At 44.8% G+C, this 9,730-nt stretch overlaps 1 pseudogene; it reads right to left on the bottom strand.

Annotated features, from left to right (window-relative positions):
* Positions 1-2,000: 2,000 nt before the first annotated feature.
* On the bottom strand, positions 2,001-8,458 carry LOC119332954 (annotated as a pseudogene).
* Between the last annotated feature and the right edge of the window lie 1,272 nt (positions 8,459-9,730).

Genomic DNA, 9,730 nt, shown 5'->3' with positions numbered 1-9,730 from the left:
GAACCTCTTTTCATTTTTGTTGGAACCAACATTGATTTTTGCTACAGTAGGCGAAGATGGTGGTGGACGATAATGGGTGGTGGACGATAATGCGCAGTGGTGCCATGTTTTTCCTGCATTGTTTTTTTCCTGGAAGCAGCAATCATTTTTGCTGCAACAAGCCAAAGCAGAGCTAGAAATATTACAGCGGCACTGCGTCCGGGCACGACAACGTGGACTGCGATGGGGGTGTGCACCGGGGCTGCAAACAGGCGGATCGTGATGTAAACGGAGGCTAAGGCGAAGTCAGGCGACGGGATGCACGGGAAGGTGGAGGCGGGGGCAGAGTCAATCTCGTGCGAGGGGTAGGTGGACGAAACCGGGACGCAGATCCAACGATTGTCATCGCTGAAATCGGGCTGCTGCGCAGTGACCGGCACAAATTTAGGCCTGTCGACCGGCGCCTAGTACTCACCTTAAGCTTAACACAAAAGTCAAGGCCTCCTTGGACGATGATCCGTCCCCAGACTCTAGAAAGATTGGTTGAACACCCATAGGAACCGAAGTGGCCGACGTACCGAACGGTGGGCAAAGAATCTCTCCTTCAAGGAAATACTCCCTCCGTCCCAAAATAAACGACTCAACTTTATTTTTTAAAGGAAAATGACCCCCGGCCTCTGCATCAGAGTGATGCATGCGTCCATATTATGAAACAAAGTGCAAAAATAAGTCTGAAGTGCAAGTCTGGCTCACAAACGGAGCACAGCAAAAGGAAATAAAAAGTTGTCACATCCGGCAAAAATAGTAACAGGCTACGATGCCTATACACCTAGCCTGTTAGTAGCTCGCCATTCAAATCGGTTGAAGATAACCCGTGCTACCGTCTCCGATCGATTGCACCCAGTAACTAAAAGCTCCCTGACGTCCGCATGAGTGAGTAGCGAGCACATACGGATCCAAGCAGTAGCTCTGTAGATAACCTGCAAAAAATTGATAAAGTTTTTTCGGTTAAATATCATGTCGTTCCTGTTGTTCCATATAGCCCACAGTAATGTGCATATTCCAATCCAAATATATCTTGGTATGTTTGATTCCACTCCATTTAGTCACATCTCAAATAACGTGTCGATGCAAAGTACAAAGTTGAGTTGCTTATTATGCAACGGAGGGAGTAGATCTAGTTTCTCTAGCTTGATCTATCAGACCAATAACGGTCTTCGCCCAAACAATTTGTTCCTTAACGTCACTAATTTTTTTGCCCTCCAGAGAGCTCTGGTCGTTGCTTTGAGTTTTTTTCTAGAAAACGAACAACTGGATTATGGATACAAGACAGCTCCCCATTGTTCCAAGCACTGGTCACTGTGTCATGGAAGACCTCTGTAGTTAACCAGTATGGCTTGAACCTAAACCTATTGCATTCCCAAGGCTTAACGACCGTGGGCAAAAGCAATGGCGCATCTAAAATAGCTGAAGAGAGCGCCCGTAAGAAGCAACTCGGGAAGAGGGAATGCTAATCCGGTGATCCAAGCACGCCATCAATTTTGCACAAGTGCCATTTTCTTTGTCCTTGGACCAAGCACGCCCATTTAGCATGATATCATTGAGCATTAGATTATCAAGGACACGCCGGAAACGACCCATCATGCGGCGGTTAAGATTGCGATTGCTTTTGCCGGACACCTCAAGTATGAGGCTGAAATCGCCCATCCCCCACACCAAAAAATAAATAAAATCGCCCATTATGGCCCAACGGCCCTCAACCTGCTTGTAAATGGGATTAAGAAAGAAAATTGTTGATTCTGGAGGTTTAAGTTGTTCCGGTGGAGCGTGTCTTGTATTGTGTGCTTTGGATATGTAAGTGCGCATGAAGAAATGAGTCATCAACCAATGTAAGAATTTGGACTGAACTGTTTTATCTTCCAGCACAAAATGAATACCCTATTGAATTGACAGGTTTGTATTGTGCAGAAATAAAAAAGGAATGCCCTGCTATGTTTTAATGATAATACCAAATCTCTGCAAATGCAAGTTGACACCTTATTCAACATGTCAATAATGCATAGAACTATGAATTTGAACCTTTGAAACATTCTGAATAATGCTACCCCACAGTTACACACACCATTTCACATCAGCGAAATCAATGAACAAGAATTAACTAGCTTTAAAGGGTAACAAAGTGCTACACTTAAGAAATCTTTGTTCAAGCATTCATTCAACTTGTACTGAGCTACAGCTTTAAGACCGGCGATGGGCTAAGGCCTTAGTTCCAGACTGCCAAGCACTTGGGCGAGGTGGGCGAGCCATTGGCGCTTGCGCTTGCGCATCCGGTGGGCGAGCCATTCGCGCTGGCGCTTGTGCGCCCGGTGGGCCAGCCATTCGCGCTTGCGCGCCCGGTGTGCGAACGGATGGAGGCACTAGCGCGCCCGTTGTGCGAACCAATGGTACCTGCCAAGCGGATGGAGGCACTTGCACCGCAGGTGCGCCACCAGTCGAAGTGCTACCTTTATCTTGCGAGCCCCAAACCAATGGCACCTGCCAAGCGGATGGAGGCACTTGCGCAACGGGGGCCACTTGCGCAACGGGCGTCACTTGCGCAGCGGGTGCGCCACCAGTCGAAGTGCTACCTTTATCTTGCGAGCCCCAAATCCCATTCTTGAAAGAAGATATCACTGCAACAACAAAATAACATTAAAAACATACTACACAATATGTTCAGGTACAAATTAAGCCAGCACTGAGATATACCTAACAAAGGATCAGATATCATGCAATCCTCGCATCGGACAATGACATGGCTGAGTCTGCAAGTAAATCTAACAGTTACTTACCACCTTATTTTAAAAGATATTTAGAAGAACACAATAGAGATGTTTCAGGACATACTCTCTATAGATATCAACACCCGCAACTATAAGTGACCCGTGTAAGGTAGCAAGATACTGTGGCATGTTGGCTGCCAGCATCAGCTCCACACCACTGTCGTCTTTAAAGCGTTCAACAGTTGTAGAAATTGAATTTTCTTTCTGCAAATAACAAATAACAGTTGAGACCAAATATAACATATTCAGTTATCAAATAAGCTCATTAAACTCAAAGAAACAGAACAGGCTAACTTACGGTTGTAACGTTCTTGTGACTAAGTACATGTACTGGATAATCTCTAGATAGACGAAATGCAGAAAATTTGGTCTTTGAATATTCCTCCTTCCGTTCCGCCGCCGCCTTAAAAACATCTTTAAACACAGGAACCTTATCCAAACTTGTTTCAAATTCATTGGGGGCCATTGCCTGATTTATGCATGTGTTCCACTTATTCAATTCATCTCCCAGAAGTCCGTCATGTTTTCTCTTAAGGAGAATAGCAAATATTAGTCTGTCAAAGGACTCCATCAAACATACATGAGTCTCCAGAACTAACCGGTCATGCGGAAGTAAGACTGCTATTTGCAATGATTTTAATACCGTAAAAAGATTATCAAAGTAGGGAGGGTAAATTGAGACAAGCTTAGCAGTCTTGTTGGAAAAGTTCTTCTGAATGAAGAGAATGAGCTCCTTCACATCCAGTTGCATGGATGGACCTTCCAAATTAGACACTGCGGCCTTTGAAATTCGCACCAATCCATTGACTACTCTGAAATGTTCATCCCAGTTTATTGTACCATTCCAAGACTTGCGCTTGGCAAAGGTATACGTGAATGCACAAATTAAAGATCTAATAAACAAGCAACCCGCTCTTGCTAACTCCAAGGAATACTGGCCATCAGGCATTCTCACCACAACCATCATCTTATTTTTGTTGTCTGCCACATATTTCGTAAATGACCTGCAGTTTAAGTGAATTGATACTAAGGAATTAAAATAGAGAAAGCACACTATTAAAAGTGTAACAGCAATGCCAAAATGATAAACTAAATGAAGAAATAGAGATTAGTGGTACTTACATTCCACCTCGGATCCTTCCTGAAAGCTTGATGGTGCAATTGTTTAACACACCATAAGATCTCAGTGTATGATCAGGGTGTATAACTTTCAGCCCATACCAGAAATACATATCAGCAAAATAATTCCTTGTTCTAGTTCGAAGTGTGTTCATCATGAGCTTCGAGGGTTCATCCAACTTCACCTGCAGTGATAAGGTTGGGCCCCCATGCCTAATGAAAACCTGCAGGATGTCATCATGATTTTTGTTCTATTAGTAAGTTGACAAAAAAACATACTCCCTCCGTCCGGAAATACTTGTCAGAGAAATGGATGTATATAGACATATTTTAGTTCTAGATACATCCATTTTTATGCATTTCTTCGACAAGTTTTTTCGGACGGAGGGAGTACTTTAGATCTCTACTGGGTTAATCAGGCTTTTTGATGGCTTACATTTATTTCATCTAACAGGTTAATACCATTTGTCCCTGAATCAGACTCCACTGCATGCCCATCTCCATTTTTTGAGTTCGAGGAGCCACAATCATGTGAAAATGAACAAGAGTTGCCATTTTTACAACCCTGATCATAAGGAACAACACAACAGAAACATGTTAATTCATGCCCATCTAGTTCTTAGATATACGCATGCAGTTCAATAGAACACAGACAGCTCAATACAAACTTTTCTTAAAGAAGTGCAAGCTGGCATACAGTGTTAATGGCACTTACTGTGTTCTAAGAAAATTCATTGGACTGGTTATATCAACACTGTTTTGTTCATAGTCTCACGAATGAGTTGCCGTGAATTAATTGATAGGTTATAATAAGTCAAAACATTAAACTCAAAGGAAAACGCATGTGCACACTCACACATATGCTGCAATACTAATAACATAACCCTGCCAATTATGAATTGTAATGCAAGTGACATCAGCAAACGAAATGAGAAGAAAAAAACTTCTGCAATATGGTACCTGTAATGTAAGGAAGAACTTGCATACTGGTTTGGGGACACGAGACGATTGGGAAGGACACGTAACATCATCATCTGTTGAAAAGAAACAGTTAACCAAAATCAGTATTGCTTAAATTATTTCTTGGAAAGCATTTGCAGTATGCGATTTTAGTAGTAGTTCACCACACAAATTTTGTTTTTCAAAAAGAACTGCTTGGCTTACTAGGCTACTCATTCTACTATTTCAGAAAGAATATATGCATCTTACATGTATTCAAAGTAATATAGGAGTATAAACTACAGTAAATAGTGCAGTAGCAAGAAATGCAATAATATATTCATACATAAGTACTCTACATCATTCCTCCATTCTATGTCGACTGATCATGAAGTCGGAAAAGACTCAAAAAGGGTAAACGGAAGTTGTTAAATGAAACTAGACAAGGAAACTTCAGAAGAGAAGAGTCTCCAACAAAATAAAATGAAGAGCAAATCTAGTTTATGAACCTTTTAAGTAAAATCGCAATCCCAGAAGATTGACTATTCGAAAGTCTCAGCTTCTACCACAAACAAGGAGAAGGAAATTCGTCAAAGAAGAGGCATTAGAAAGTCTCAGCTTCTGACATTAGACGAATAGAGCAACTAGGTTGTTCTTATGTTTAATAGCTGCTTCATTATGCTCATTCATGACTATATATCTTTTGTTACAGTAATGGCAACTTGACCAAATAAACGGTGAAGGAGCTGGCACGTACAAGCATTCTCATAATATTACAAAACAAAAACATTCTAATACCTTGCAGTGTAGTGCTACAAACAAAGAGGGAAAGATAACGGATTTCAGGAAGTCACACGCTTAATCAAGTGACAATTTCAAATAGAAACAGTAGTTCCCCTGACAAAATTCAGTTAGAATTTTGCATATATAGTGAAGCGGAGGAGAGTCCTTAGTAACATAGATGTAGTACTCCGTACTTTTCCCCCCCGAAGAAATGTAGTACCATGTCTAACAGCTGATTCACTATATATCCTACTTTCTCAGCCCATTGCAAGTCTAGAAAACAAAAACAAAAATAGCAGGGGGTCACTATAATACCTAGTACTACATACAAGTAACAGAGAACGATGCTATTCAAAAAGTCAAACACAGAGTTTCTTCAGTCTTGAAGCTGAACCTTACCCAACTCCCTAGGAACCACAATAAACTCATGGATGGAATACCTGATGTAGTCTTTGCCTTTGCATAGTGCTTGGCGGAATAAATTATTGGAATTTTTAAATCAGTACAGCTTGTACTGGTATCTAAGTTAAAGTTCAATGGATGTGTCTAAACCATCTAACACCAGGCAATTAATTTTAGGAAAAAAATACATGTACTCCTATAAGAGGCATGTTATGACGAAGGAATAAAAAATCATTATAAATTTGGAATCCTTGGGCAATAGCAGCCGTTGATTCTAGCGGTACTAGCTGGAGTATAAGACTCAACAATTCTGTCAATGGCATATTGTAGTGTATATGGGGCTATAGTGTTGATTACAATGTCTTGCATTTATTGAGAAAAAATATAGTATGGCATGTAGTAAAGCTGTGTAAACATCACTTGCACCTCTTAGCAGGCACATGACAGAAAAAAAAAGTATGTGTAGCAGTTTACGATCTTACTCCATCCGTTCACAAATATAAGATGTTTTGGATATTTCATCAATACGGCTTGCATATGGACTGAAATGAGTGAACATGCTGAAACATGTCTATATACATCCAATTCAGAAAAAAGTTAGAACATCATATACATATTTGTGAACAGAGGAAGTACTACTTCAAATGGAAGCCCAGAGCAAGCATAAAGACCTATATGTCCAGTGCCTAAGATAATGAAGCTTAAAATGTAGTATATTGAAATGTTGGACATATGCTAAGGCAAAATTGGCATTTTTAACTAGCATTAGCCATCGTTCAGCAATTGGTGACTCTGGTGAATCATAAAACCTCTCCACACAAGACCACTAGAACATTGAAACTCAAAGTGCTTTACTCTAAAAGCCCCAATATGAGAAGCCCATTATACTTATCAAACATAAGCCCTCCCTGCAGCATTAACAAAAACAAGGTAAACTAACATATCCTGGAAGTTGGACGCTCGCATATGTTCTCCCCGACAAAAAACTGAGATGTTAGAAAATCAGACACCACGTCATACATCATACACCTCTGATCTCTCACAATGTTACACACCAAACACAACATTTCCAATCACTAACAAGAATGTACAATCAAAGAACGTAGACGGCAGAATTACGATTATTACCTGAACAGGGAGTCCGTGGCAGCTGCCAAGCATGAACGAAACGGGTGCCCACGTGCTGGCTAGGTGGCGCAACCAGCTCGTAGACCTCACACTCCACAACCTTGCGAGCACGCACGTCCACGCCGAGCAGGTGCTCGTCCAGAAAGAAGTAGACCACGTCGGGGTTCGTAGGGTGGATGAGCGCAAGCACGGGGATCTTCCTGGGCAGACCAATCGCCTTGTAGCTTGCGTCGTCCCAGATCTCTGTAAAGGTGGCCTCATACTCCAGCGTCCACTCCGTGGAGTCCGGATCGGCGAGCGTCCAGACGCCGATCTGAGCAGAGCCGCCGCTGTTACGGTTGCTGTACATGTCGACGAACCGCAGCTTGCCGCCGCTGACAGCCACGCAGCGGTACTTGTCGAGCAGTCCCCAAGCTTCCCTCGATTTGAGCGCCTTGCCCTCCGGAAGCGGGACGACCCTCAGCACCGGCGCGTCGGCGAAGGGGTCGCACGTGAGGAGGCACCAGGAGAGGTCGACCCACCAAAGCCTCCCGGAGTGCGAGACCACGCCATTGGGGCTCAAGGGGCGGGATGGAAGCGGGTAGCGGACGTCCTTGGTGACCCATTCCCGGCTTCAGAGGAGAAGCAGAGGAGGTCGGCACGGTCGCCGCCGAGGATCATCTGGAGCTCAGCGACCATGTAGTGGCCGGCGTCGGCTGGGGAGGCGATGAGGCCGAGGTGGCCCGGGTGCATGATGTACTCGGGATTGGGAAGCGGGAGGGCGGACGCGGATTTGGCGTCGAGGACGAAGTATCCCGCGACGTTTGGGCGCCAGCAGGACTCCCGGCGGCTGGGGAGGTCGATGACGGTGGGGCCCTTGGCGGGGCCTTGGTTGGCATGGAGGAGGAGGAGGCCGGAGGCGTCGACGGCGCGGACGGAAGGGAAGCTTCTGGAGGTGGTGCGGCCCGGGAAGATGCGCGGGGGGATGGTGAGGATCGCAACGCGCGGTGGCTCCGGCAGCGCGAGGGAGAGGTCGGCGCCCGGAGGGAGGTCGGCGTCGGCAGCCAGCACCCGCGGCACGCTGCCCAGGATGGCCCACGACGGCGAGGCGGAAGCCATCTCGGCACTCGGCTTGGAGCGGTGGCGGGTGGCGACGGAGGGAAGCAGTGGTGGGTAGGGAAGCCGGGGACGGGGTGGTGGCAGGCTAGGGTTTTAGGAGTTTGGGTTGTTCGTACTACGAGTTTGAATGCTTTCGTATCGCGTAGACCGCGACGGTAATGGAGGATGGACAAAGCGGAGGACGAGGCGTTCGACCAACCGTCTTTCGCGGAAAACTTTTTGCTATGGGGATGGAAGGGGACGGAGCGGCTGATGAAACGGGAAGAGATAGGCAGTACTGCAGCGCAGCGCAGAGCAGAGCTGGCAGCCTTTGACCGGCGCGGCCGAGTGCTCGTAGCTAGGCCTGTGCGTTCGGTTTATTCGGTTTACATGATTCGGTTTATACGGTTTTTCGGTACGTACGGTATTAATACTTCGGTAAATACGGTACAGTATATATGCATGCATTGATTCATCTATTGATGGTTATGGACGTGCTTAGCATTTTAAAAAGAGAAAAATGACAATGTTACAAGAAAAATGTAGGTGCTTAGTAGTGAATTTGACTCATGTACAAGAAAAATGACAACTTGTACGGTTGTTCATTTCAAGAAATATAAATTTATCTTTTACTTTGGTTTATTCGGTTAACCATTCGGTTTTTCGGTATATACCATAAAAACCAAAATTCAAATCGGTATGAAAAGTTCATACCATACCGAAACCAGAAACCATAAAAACAAAAAAATCGGTTCGGTTCGGTTTATTTTTGGTATGGTTTTTCGGTTCGGTTTTAAAATGCACAGAGTGACTCTGTAGCGTTCGCGTCCATGTAAAGCAACGTCCATCGATGCACTCAAACTATCGTCGAGGGGATCCAACGCCCCCTCTCTCTCTCAACATCAAACTCTTGTCTCTCGATGAAAACCTTGTGTGTGATGATGTGCCTGGCCGTGGAGTCATTACTTCGTTCATAACATTGCCTTGGAGTCAAATCTTGTGATAGGAGCACCTTATCATCATGAGCGGGTAACGGCAAATTTTCGGGCGTGTTTGGTTCGTGACTATGCATGCCACAGCTCGCCACAGCTCCCTACGCCTAAACTTAGCTGCTGTTTGCTTTATGCCGATGTTGTGGCGTGCCGCACCACTCGCCACAACATGCTAGTTCATTTTTCACGCCACAACTCGCCAAAAGTGTGGCGCTCGTTTCGGTCGCCGCACTTGCGGCGCGGCCGCATCTTCGGCGTGGCGAGCTGACACTGAGAACCAAACAGCCTCTTCGTGTTTTGACCCTTTTCAGATAGTTTAACCGATTCTGACCCGGTTCAAAAAAAATATCATGTTTTAACCCTTTTTCTTACCGCCACACAGCTTGGCGATAGGTATGCATAGGCTACCGCTAGTAACCGCGGCGGTAGCTGACTAATCCACGTCAGCAGCCAACTAACGGCCGTCGTGAGCTTCGCTCGACCCTACTG

This window comes from Triticum dicoccoides, chromosome 1B (genome assembly GCF_002162155.2).
Source record: "Triticum dicoccoides isolate Atlit2015 ecotype Zavitan chromosome 1B, WEW_v2.0, whole genome shotgun sequence".
NCBI classification, from domain to species: Eukaryota; Viridiplantae; Streptophyta; class Magnoliopsida; order Poales; family Poaceae; genus Triticum; species Triticum dicoccoides.
This window is presented reverse-complemented; position numbering and strand designations above follow the sequence as displayed.